General features: G+C 42.1%; 1 protein-coding gene across 1 annotated transcript in view; it reads left to right on the top strand.

The window, feature by feature from the left end:
* Positions 1 to 482: 482 nt before the first annotated feature.
* Positions 483 to 12,684, top strand: part of HTR1F (5-hydroxytryptamine receptor 1F) — a 104,415-nt gene continuing 92,213 nt past the window's right edge. The window contains exon 1 of the mRNA XM_063150077.1: positions 483 to 627. The gene's annotated coding sequence lies outside the window, so the exon portion shown is untranslated. The remainder of the gene's footprint in view (positions 628 to 12,684) is intronic.

The following is a 12,684-nucleotide window of genomic DNA, read 5'->3' on the forward strand; positions in this document are numbered from 1 at the left end:
CAGCCTCACCCACGAACCCGCACTTGCGAACATCCCAAATCCCACACAAGCCGGGCGCTTGAAACAGACCTCCCCTTCATCCCTGCTCCAGGCAGTACCCTTTCCTCCCAATTTAGGATGAACCAGGGCGCCCCCACTCCATGCGGCCCCTCCCAGCCCTGGAGCCGCGGAGGCGGCACAAGCGCGGGGTCCGCGGTCAGCATCGCACCGGGGATGCAGCGGGGGGCGCATCCCGGGAACACGCCGGGCATCCCGCCGAGCATCCTGCCGGGCATCACACCGGGCATCACCGCACCGGGTATCCCGCGGGCTCGGCCCCGGCAGCGCCCGCCCCGCGGCTCCGCAGGTTGCGATCAGCGCGGAGCCGCCGCGGCCGCAGCGCCGGGCACGGAGCGCTCGGGGCGGCGCCGGAGCTTTCCCCGCCGGCCGCCGCTTCCCCGCCCCTCCCCGCCTTCTCTCGTTTCATTTTTGGCGGGGGCAGCGCCGGCTGCGGAGGGGAAGGCTTCGGTCTCCGCGCTCCCGATGCGTATGGAGGAATCCTCGTGAAAACAGCGCCCGATGTTTCCCAGCCCCCCCCCCCAAAAAAATCCAAACCCAAACAAACCACCTACTTGGATAATTAAAACGGTAAATCTAGCTAACTTTTCATTATCTTGCTTGCTGTGTGCTTATGTATGTAGATATTTGTTATTTATCTGGCTTCATTTCGTCATCCTTTGGTTTTTGTTAATTATCTGATCTTGTGCTGCCGGAGAACTTGAAATATTTGGGTTCAGAACAGAGGACGACTGTTCTGCTTTTTCCTAAAGTTGGACTGAGGAAGGAAAACGTTCCTAGCTCATACTAGCCTTGTGAGTATGTTTACTTGCTTTACCAACCTGAACATAGATGAGATTTCCTGTGGCAGCATCCTCTTGAGTTTGCTTTTCCTTTAATTTTTGCCAGTGTATATATATATATTTATAAATACAGCAAAGATGTGTGTGTGCTACACACATGAAGTCCTGTAGGCTGACAGGTTTTGTATGCTGGCATTCATGGCTGAGATTCCGACTAGGCTTTGAATTCTTTAGTTTATGATGTTAACAAGTGAACTGTCTTCTGTTTTCATCCTAATTCAACTTGTGGATTCTGCCAAGAGATCATCTGAACCAAGTAGTGTTTCTTAGCCCTTTAATTATTTCGTTGCCTTTTCAGAGATAGAAGCATGCTCTCGTTTGTCTAGGTCACACAATTCGTACAGCTTCATAATCCAGAGGGCTTTTTTTTGATAGGATATTCATTTTATACAGTCCCTGTGTTGGTTGGATGCTTTATGAGACTGGGCAACCCCGGGCTTTCTGCACATTGTGAAAACCAACTTTAGGAAATGAAATGTCTTTGTTAGGTATTATAATTCCATAGATGCTTATGCTTGCTACTATAAGCTGTTCTTCTTTTTGGACTATTAATCCAGCAGATATTAACTGAGGAAAATTAAAATTGAGAGGTTAGTTTAAAAAAAAAATCAATGTATACATGGAGAAAAGACTGTCTTACTCTCATCAAACAAGAGAAAATCAGAGCATCAGTTGCATAGTTGATAAAAATTACTGACCTGAACTTTGCTGTAAAATATGGGCTAAACTTCCAAGTCTGACTTGGGAAAAACTTAGCTCAAGGTAGACTCTGTTGCTCTTTATTGATCTTGTTTCTTTCCTTTCTGAGAAGTCAATCACACATTAATCTGCCTACCCATACATGCATGAGCATATTCACCTTCACATGCAAATACCTGATACTGTCCAAGTGCAGGACTTGAGAGTTGAGGTTTTGAGCCACAGAGGACTACAAGCAATGCAGGGGAAAGGAAAAAGGGAGGAGGGATTTAAAATATTTGCTATTGGGCACATATTTTAGGGACTTTGCCTTGGAAATGAGTCCCAGTAGTCAAAGAAGAAAGGCAGGACCTCACATGGACTTGGCACAGTTTCTGCTCTGAACGGCTGCCTGCTGTGATTACATCTGTATTTAAATTAATCTTCTAAAAACTTGTGTTCATCCATCATTTATCTTGTTAGCATTAAAATGGGATAAAACATGCATTTGGTGGTTCATTTGGTCTGCTAAATTCTAAGATCTGTTGACCCAAGAGACAAGTACTTTGCTTAGGGGCTGAAAAAATTACTTTTGTTTATGATCATACCAACTGCTGACGCTGCACGCTTCACTTCTTGCAGTGTTGCATGAAACAGGAATATAGAATTAGGAGTCATTTTTTTCTCAGCTATAGGACTTCAAGGGGTTAAGTGATTGGTCAGCAGCACTGCTCAGAGCATTAGTAACTCCAAGGATTATTACTTTCTGAACACTTGGAAATGTACAGGTTGCTTTAAGGTACTATAAGTAAACTGCTCTTGGTACCTCAGCCTCTTCACAGTTACCATTCACACCTTCTCTCTTTGGTGGAATTTCTGCAAAGTTCAGATTTCCACCAAGCCTCTCATAAATAGCTGCGAGTTTCTTCTTTTTGATTGTGGAGACTGAAGCACCTGGAATGTTAAAGGAGAGAAAAAGGTTATCAGCTCCAAGCTATTGCGAAAAGTTAATACAATATCTAAAAGAGGATTTCTGGCTTAGCTAAAAGTCTGCTTTTTTAAGAGGAGATTAATCAAGCCTTTGTTTTGGATATTATTATTATTATTATTATTATTATTATTATTATTATTATTATTATTATTATTATTATTATTATTCCCAGAAGTTTTGGACTCTACAGCTGTCGCTGCCCTCAGTGAAACCTGCAAATAAGCAAGTTTCTTTGTATGCTTCCTCCTCCTTCGTTCCCTGAGAGCTCCAAATTGCCTGTTTTTTCATCCAGGGTGACAGAATTCAGGCAGGCAGGAGGCACCCACTGCATGCAGAATCTGACTCCTCAGCACTGATTCCTCCTGAGCTCGGGGTACAGGACATCTCTCATGTCATTTTGTACTAATTCCACATCTGAGGGTGACAAACCACTATTCTAGTGTTTGAGAGAGCATAAGTGATTAAAATTCAGATTTTTTTTTATGACTTACTGATGCACAGCTGTTAAAAGAGACAACTGAATTTATTTGATCTGAAAGAGTAACTCCTTTTTGCCCAATTTTCTCTAAGGTATTTACTGGGAAAAAGCCTTATATGCTGCCAGTTTCAGTGTTTGGCCCTGCTATTAACCCCTCACCCAGAAACAGGGTAAAAAAGGCACAGCTTCAAAATGCATGAAAAACTGACTTTAAGACAGCTTTAGCAGTTGAAATCAGTTTTTATACCTTTGTCTTTTAAATGACTAATCTCTATCTGTGGGTGTCCATTTAACCTGTGATATAACTTTAGAAACTGCTGGAGGCAATTTGCACTATAGGATCTGAAGTGATTAACATTGGGTACACATATGCATAAAGCATTTCAGTATTTGATGGGTTGCATCTCTTCATCTCTTGGCTTTGGATGCCTTTCTCTTTTTTTTTGATGTCACATTCTCATCTGCAGGGCAATTTACAAGCACAAGCAAAGGTTACAGACTCCCTAATTCAAGCTTCAACTGTTATGGCATTTTTATACAAATGCTCATTTTCTTTGTCATACCATTTAGCAAAAAGGATCAATGTGCTCCATTATCCTGCAACTATTGCGTGAAAAAAGTGGTTCTATCAAAATTGTGTCCCCTGGTTGTATTTTCTTTTTGTAAACTAATTATATATGTCAGACATAATGTTGCCCTCTACTATTACATTCTGTTTCCAAATGTAATAAAGTTGGAGAAGTTTCAATGATGAAAAAAACAAAATATTTTTTCCACGGGCATTTGATGTCCATGGCTGGAGATTTGCTCCTGGCAGAGGAACAAGTCCTTCTGCTTGTACAATTCACATTTTAATTAAAACCAGGGCACATTTTAGAAAATATTGGGAATGTATACTATATCTATTGTATTTAAAGTGTTATTTTCTTGATGATTCATGTTATAAATTAATGCTGGAGTAAGAGGATGGAATTGGAGGTCTTTCCTCAACATTCTCTTCAGGACCTTGGTTCTGCACTTACTGGAGGAAGAAAAGCACATGGGAGTAGAGTGAAATATGCAGACCTGACATCCTAAGAATCGACTAAACACTTTTGAGTTTGCCTTGCCTGCAGTAGGAGTGTGTCACATGGTAATTTGGGAAACTTGCTTGGAAATGGAAGAGTTATGAAACTGGGTTTGCCTCCTACAGGTGCACATCCCTGCGTGTGCATTTGCAGGTTTGCCATAGGGGAGAGGGCAAAAGCTCAAAATTAAAAGCAGGATGGCTAATTTTAAACTGCCTTGCTCTGCCATGAAGCATCAGCTGCTCAGCACTACAAAAAGTCCAGCCTAAGGACTCCCACATCACTGGCTCCTCTGCAAAAGGGAGGATTGGAAAAGCTCTATCAGTATATGAGAAAAGTAATTTTGTTGACTTTAAGTATTGTTTCTTCTTGTCAAAATGCAAGATGAGCTTTGAAAATTTTGAGTGGCAAGCACCCCCAAATTTAAGACAAGACTTATCAAAGTGAAAAAATGGGTGCCTAATTTTTTTTTTTCTTTTTTGTTCCTAGAATCTTGTGCCTAATTCATCGTATTTTGTAAGAAACCGTTACTCCACTATTTTAAATGGCAGTGTTACCTTTTCAGGCTTTGACTGAACTGAATTTGTGTTGATTGTGGAAAATAGAATGGTTTGATGATGAAAACATCTAAAGAGAATCGGCCAGTCAGCTGGCTCCTGCACAAACACAGCAGATATGCCCCAAGTGCCTAACTGTTAAAAAGTCATTCTCTGCCACAGGGAATACTGGACTGCAGAGTGACAATCCTGCTATTAAGCTGTGAGGTGCAAAGAGGGGCCAAGGTGATTTAGCTGCCTACTTGCATAAATAAGTAGGTATCTGTGCTTACATATGTACACAAACACACAGAACAGCTCCATGGTGCCAATACAAAACCCATGTGAATGAACAAAAAGTTGTGGCGAAATGTGAAGCAACATTGGGATGTTGACCTGCTGGAGAAATAGGAAAGGAAAGCAGAAATGAAAACTAGGAATCACAGAAATATCTGATCCAGTACGTAGATGTTTGACATGAGTGAGAAGGGTTGGAACTGGCTACCTCACCCAGAAATGTTTATGCAGTAATGAGAGGGGATTATAATTTGATGGAATTCTGCCAAAGGGTACTTTGTACCTATTGAAGTGTGGTTTCATTTGGCAGCTTCTCCTGACTTGAGGAGAACTTCCAAACTCTGCTGCTGTAAGTCACAGTCAAAAATATGACGATGTTCGAACACTTTGACCTTCAAAATAGAATTTGAGAGTATTAAATTACTGTACCTGTAACACAGTCGTGTCTGCAATGACAATTACAGGCAAAACGACAAGAGTCAGCATCCCCTTTCCCCTTCTTCACAGCAGTGGAAACAAAAGTTCATTTTAGTCAAGTTGTATTCCTTTTCCTTACTTCCTAGAGCTGTCTGTAGTTGGTTCCTGCAGCAGCTGATGAGCAGAGCAGGACAGTTGGCTTGGGTCTTCTCATGGACTGGAATGCCAAATGTTCCTGCTTATTGTTCCCTCCCTCTGACAGGGGACACGCTGTTCAGTGAATCACCCTTATGGCCAGCAGCAGAACATGACTTCAGCATCACCTTGCATCTTCTGTCCTCCCAGTCCTGCTGTTTTGCTTGCCTCACAGCAATTAGGTGTCAGGCAGCCCATCCGTCCTCATCCTCCTCTGTTTGAGTTTCCTGGGTTTTGACTTGCTGGAGTGCTGCTGATTGCACTCACATGGAAGCACTGCCCTGCCTGGAAAACTTCCTGTGTGGGCAGCAATAATCCTTTGGGTTGTTGTTTCTGCCTGAATCCAGACCCCACTGTGCGTGACACTTACTGGAGGGTGGCTGTAATACATCAAAACAAGCATTTTCTAGTTTTGAGTGCAGATGATTTATTTGCAATATAACCATATTAGCTAGTCTCTAGATGGCCATAATTTGGGCTGTAATTGGATCTTTCACTATATAAGAGTGATCCTTCCTCTAGGAGGAGAGAAACACATTCTTTTTTTTCTTTTACCTAGCACTGTTGATTTGATAGCATTAAACCCATCCAGTTTATTTGTATTAAGCCTAAGATTACCTCTAAATTTAATAGGGAGGGTGGGGTGAAGTAGCTATCAATACTCATTTTCCTATCCTCAGCTTTGTGCTAGATTATAAAAGATCAGCCTGGCTTGGAGAAACCTCTGCAGTAGGCAGTGGTGGAGCCCACGGAGTACAAGTTTGTCACCTCACTGCGATGACTGTGGCTCACTGAGTCACTGATGAGGAGGGGGTGCTCTGAAACCAGCAGAGATAACAGAAACAGGGAGGTCTGTGATCAAAATATCATCCTTGAGAGAGATTTTAGGCCACGGTTTATTGGTAACTCGACCACTAAAGGATGTAGGCTAACTTGGACCTTATCAGTATCACATAGAGATGCAGCCCAGTCAGTTATCAGAGTCTCTTCCTCTAATTTGTGTTATAATAAATCCTGGTAAATACAGCACAAGCTTTTAACAGTGCCACAGACAGAAAGCAATAAGTGTGTGTTGGGTGAAAATACCAGGAGTATGTACCATTATCTGGAAAGCTTTAATCAAAAATAGCTCATTATACTAACTATTGTCAAGTTATCAACCTTACACCACTTGTGATTGTTCATGAGACTCTCCTGGGTACCCTGAAGTGTGTTAATTAATAGTTTAATAAAAATTAGTGTTTAATTATTCATTAACAGTTGAGCTGAGGGAATAACCTCTGAAGTTGGTTAGCGTGCAGGTGATGAAAGGTTGGGGAGGAACAAATGGATGGAACAACTGAGTTAGAATTAAAAGCCGTCTTAAAAATGCAGCTGAATAGAACCAGTATCAGGGATGCTCTTGGGCAGGAACAATCAAGAGTGCAAATTTAACAGGGGAAATGACAGGCTGGGCAGAGCTGACACCCCAGCAATATCACAGAGCTGATTCATGTCCTGATGATGTCACTGGTGACTCCTTTTAGAAAAACTGCTACATGGCTATCCACATCCTGAGCCTGGGCAGTTGGAGAACAGGGAGAGCAGGGCTGCTCTGCAAGGGGGACGTGGGCTGGGAGCCCAGGTGACCCCAGCACAGGCACTCCTCACAGAGGGCACACAGCCAAGCACAGGCAGGCAGAGCCTGGTGCCCATAATGGGGCCAGTGTCAACCCCAGATCAGTGAGGGAAGGAACCAGGGGAACAGCCAGGGGCAAAAAATGACAGAAATTATTTAGTGACACAGAAAAAAATTCAAATGTACCAGAGAAAACAAGCAAATAATATAATTATCCTCCAAGAAAAGAGGAAAGTCAAACTTTAGAAGTCTAATAGCATTTAGGTGTCTGTAAAAGATGCATTTAAGGCTGTTGATTACTTTCCTAGGGAAATGACTTCCATTCTGTCCTAACACTTGTATCTACATAAACAATCTTCGGTATTGGGCTTGCCCAACATAATGGCATCATTACCATCTCTTCCACACAAAGAATTTTTACATTAGGGTCATAAATCAAGCTCCTTTTCACTCTGCCTTTTACTGAGGGCTTTTAATTTTTTTCTTCCATTCTAGTCTTACCTTCTCAAAGACTGTACTGCAGGTCTCATTATGAAATTACCTGAAGATTGACAGTTGCCAGTGGCAAAAAGGGCCCCTGCTGTTTTGTAAAAGGCAAAATGTGTCTCTTTTCATCTAGACCAAAGCCTTGTGTGATTACGGGGTTTTGTCTTTTTTTTTTTTTTTAATTAATATTTTAGGATGTTTACATCTAGAAAAAACAACCATTTACTATTAATAAGGATCTGTGTCTACACTGTCACTTCTCTGATTTGCTGTTAAGTCTCTATCTCTCCTGATCATCAAAGCTGTATCAGTTTGAGTTTGTTTGGACCCTGTTATGCAGAAAACCAATCAGTTCCTTTCAAGACAAAAGCCAGATGTGCATTTAGAGGTGATTTGTTGAGGGTTGTTGACCATTCCAAATAAGCACAATAGCCAGGACCACATCCAGACTGGGATCTTTCTGTGCTGCACAGTGTTTTCCAGCACATTTCCAGTAGTTCTACTCTCAAGGGCTCACAAACCTTCTTGCCATGTCCAAAGGTGTGCAATTTATTCCCCTTTTGATATTAGGCTATCAAACTACCAATCCACTGATTGAGCCCTCATGTCAGTTTAGGTTTTTTGAACCATAAAACCTCTGAAAAACAGTGATGATGTCTTTCAGCCACATGGCCCTGTGTTACAGGCCACAGAGTATGGGCAGAGCTGTTTGCTCACACTGCTCTGGATGGAGTTAACAGGAATACTGTGGGCACCAGCCCCACTTCAGCCAGGGAGCAGGCAACTCTCAGCAAGAGAGACATCTTCTTCTGTTTGTTTCTGAGATTTGTGATTCAGGATTAAGTTTTTTGTTTGCATTTCAGATTTTGTCAGTGGCCTAGAGACACCCTAAGAATTCTCCATGGGAAAAGCAGATCAGACTCTCCTCAGCCCAGAGCTAGGTAGTTACCGCTGGACAGATGACGAAGTGAAACAGCAAGATGAGGAGCCCAGGATGCATCCATTAGTTTTTGGCACAAAGTCAGTGGTGCTTTGAACTCTCTCTCTGTACAGACAAATCTGACCTGCAAAATACCTGTATTTGGATGCAGCTGCCAAAGACAGGTAAAGAGGGCATTAAGTGAGAAGCCTGCTTGTGACTGTCTGTAGTGGCACCCAGCCCCTGTAAGCGTTGGACCATCCAGATCCCCTTGTAACAACAAAGAATAGGAGCCTTACAAATGCTGTCACTTTTCCAGAACACAGTTTGCTCTCTGCTGAGGCAGTTACACAGTCCCTCGTGAACAACAGCCTGGGCTGTGTGTGTACAAGGTATTGGGACACAATGTGCTGTTCCCACTGGAATTCCAAATACCCCGTATTCACCCAAAAGCCAGGAGCGTCATCTGCACTTAGATATGTGATCTTTAATCAGCAGCAACAGCTCTGAGTGTATATCTTGTTTTTAAGATGACCTATGAAGCTGTCAGCTGTAGCTGCTTGACCTATAACAGATAATGCCATCAGGAGGAACAAGCACTAAAATGAAAAATGGCTTTTCTTGCTTTGCCTGACATTCATCTGACACTCCTAAGGGCTGGAGCTGGGCAGCACAACTGCACACAGAGTGCAAGTTCACTATGAAGGGGCACCTTAATCACCTCTTTCTAGTGGGCTTATGTTTCTTCTCTCAATTCTCAGGTAACAAGTCAAGTCTGCTGCTCATTAGTCCTACCCTTGATCTTGTGCTGAAATTATTTATTGGCTCCTCTGGTAGTTTCTTAGACTAATGGCACTCATTTCTTGTTACATACAACTATAAGAAATAAGCAAACCACATTTTGTCATTTCAATCTACCAAATCTCCCAAACAGAACAAAGAAAAGGAGTGCTTAGATGCACTGAAACGTCATCTGGTTTTTAGTATTAAGAAGCTAAATTCAAAAAAGACCAGAAAAGTGTGAAAAGTATTATTTAGGAAAACCAGGCATTAGATTTACAGTAAGATTCTTTGGGGTTTTTTAGATACTATCCTTCAGAAGCAGCTGCTGTCTCAATGGCACACATCACTGGTTACATGAAAAATTTCTGTTGAAAGCATGACATCTAATTTCAGAAAAGCAGTCATTAATTTCTAACTTCAAAAGTCTGCAAAGTGTGTCAATCACTAATGACAATTAACAAAAAAATCTCAATGTAGCAGTAATTTAAAAAAGAAGAGAGGATAAAAACATGTCTTGGACATTTGCAGATTTATATGGTTAGACTAGGGAGTATTTGTCAACACATTCTGCCTTCAGCTTCAAAATGTTTCTTGTCTTGTGTTCTGAAGAGCTAAAGAACCACTGTAACTGGTAGAGGTAATAAGAATTTCAGTGGACCATATATCCACCAAGATAATGCCATTTACAGAAGCAAATTTTTTTGTAGATACACTCAATTTTTTTTTGCCAGAGCAAACCTTAACCAAACATTGTTGAGCACAGCTGTAGGGTTTTTTTAACAATCCTGATACAGCAGCAAAGGAAGATAATTGCAACAGGATGGCAGTATTTCTGTTTCCCTAATAGTTCAGTAATTGAAAAGCACAGTCCAGACATAACTTCTTGCTCTTTGGGGGTTTTTCATCTTGCAACACTTTTAACCTCACCAAGGACCACTGTCACAGTCCCCTCTCCTTGTGCTCATTACAGGCTGTTCTCAAGCAGGCTTGGAGCCACAGAGCAGCAGCAAGAAGAGCTCTCTAACCAGCTTTTATGGCAGTCCTGGAGACAGAGATGCTCTGGTTCAAAGCCCTTTTATCTCCATTTAAGAGGAGGGCCTGAAATGGGCTGAAGTTCGTGCTGTGAGGGGCAGTGGGAAGCAAGCAGAGCTTTGTGCTGCAAGGTGTGCAGGCACCCACACTTTGAACTGCTTTGTCCATCCCCAGCACAGGCAGAGCTGACCTCTGCTGGAATCCAAGAGTATAGAAAGTAAACCCAGGGATTGGATTTATATCCACATGAAGAGAGGAACACATTTTTGGCAAACTCTTCATTCCTTTTCAGTACGCTTTTGCAAAAAATCCCATTAAATTCTTCTTTGTCAAGGGTTGTTTGTGAAGGCTGGTGGGTGCAGCTCATGATAAATGGGAAAACAACACCCCAGAAGCACAGAGTCTGTGTTGCATCCATTGCAAGAATGGGAGTGGGTCTGCTTGATTTGGACCTATCCTGAGGGAAAGACAGAGAAAGAGGAGGATGGGTCCTGATTCTCTTTGGAAAATGCTTTCCACTGCAGACCTCAGAGATGCTCCTTTAAAGCCTCATGTGGTCTGCACTATTGCAGTATCACCTGGGTTTTACTGAGTGTCCATCCCACTGCAGTCGGGGAGGCTGGAAATGTGACAGTTCCTTCCATTTTACTGATTCAGAGGCAGAGCCACACCCCTGCCCAAGGATGATACAGGGGGTCAGGGAGTTTGCATGTCATCTCCCCAGATAACACAGCAGGATGCTGACTGACTTCTTGGGTGTGTGGTGAGGATCAACTGGTGACCCTCTGCAGTTAGCAGGGCCATTGCAACACACCCAATCAGCTCATAACAGTCAAAGCCTTTTTTAAAAATTGCTCATCTCTGCTCCATCAGAAAAGTTACATGACAAAGCTCTGTGTGAAATACTGGAAAAGGAGGTCTGGTCTGAATTTATCTGGGAGGATATAAAATTAAAATGAACTTAAATGCAGAAAGATGACAAAGCAACCATTTTTCTGACCTGAAGGCATCAGTCTGCTGAAATCTGACTTCCATGTATCCAAGAGGTATGTAACCAAGAAAGAAGGAAACAGTACATATATCTTCACTTCTCTCATAAATCTGGGAGGTACCTTGGTGGAAATGGCACAGAAATCTGGATTGAAATTCAGTGCAACAGTAGAGAATCTAAGTTAAAGTCTCAGACAGAGATGTGCTGAAAATACATATGGGATGAAGCACCATTTACCCAGGAAAGAGCACTGGAAACTGCAGGAGCTGCTTGAATTCATCAGAACTTACTTCACATAGAAGTGTAATTCTGACGTTTTTATTGCCAATTCTTTTCATAAAAGCTGCACTTTCTTTAGTTGTGACCAACTAGTTTCCTCACTTAACTGTTACTGAGGGAACTACTTATGCAATGACATAATTTAGTGATACCTTTTCTGCATCTTAATGTGTAGTACACCTGTGACTAAATGATTTTTACTTTCTCATTTTTTATTGAGACAATATTGTGCAGACTTCTTTGGCAGGAGCCTGACATAAAGCTCTGTCTGTGCTGGCCAAACACATTTACTTTCTGGAAACTCATCCATTTAATCTAGAGAAGCATAGATCATTTGAAGAATGATAAAATTACATGGTCAGCCTGAAAATTAAGCCATTTATATGAAGAGGTTTGCTCTTATGCAGCTGTAGATATGAGTCACTGACCTAAAAAGCTAAGGCATTGCAGAGATATTAGGAAAATAAAAATAAAGAATTTAATAAGTTGGTGAAGTAATAAAAGAAGACAGGAAATAAAAGACTTGTTTGTTCCAACTGGAACAAAAATCTTCTTTTTGTGGTAATGAGAACAAATCATACCCCTCATGTTTCCTGTTACAAATCTTCTGGCCCAGCACCTGTCAAATGGAATTGCTGGATGTTCTGCCCTTTAAAGAGCTGTAATCAATGATCAAGGATCAAGAAGTATTGCTCTTGCTTCCAGTAAAGAAGACTTTGTCACTCCTTTCTCAGACTCTTCCTGCCTGCAATTGCTGCCAGCTCAGAAAGAGCTGAATTGCAACAAGGAGATATCCAGGAGAGGTAGAGAGGGCCTTGTGGGCAGAACTGTTCTCCTTCTCAGACACAGCCACCTCCCAGCCAGGGAAGAGAAGGTGGCTTTGGTTGAGGGTAGGGAGGGGGAAAAAAAGGGTAAGAAATACCTTTCTTGCTTTCTTTGCATCCTCATCTACCTCTAAAACCTATCCTGAAAGTGAGAATCACTTTTTCTTCTGTCTGTGGTGGAGGGAACCACAGGA

Source organism: Melospiza melodia, chromosome 2 (assembly GCF_035770615.1).
Source record: "Melospiza melodia melodia isolate bMelMel2 chromosome 2, bMelMel2.pri, whole genome shotgun sequence".
NCBI classification, from domain to species: domain Eukaryota; kingdom Metazoa; phylum Chordata; class Aves; order Passeriformes; family Passerellidae; genus Melospiza; species Melospiza melodia.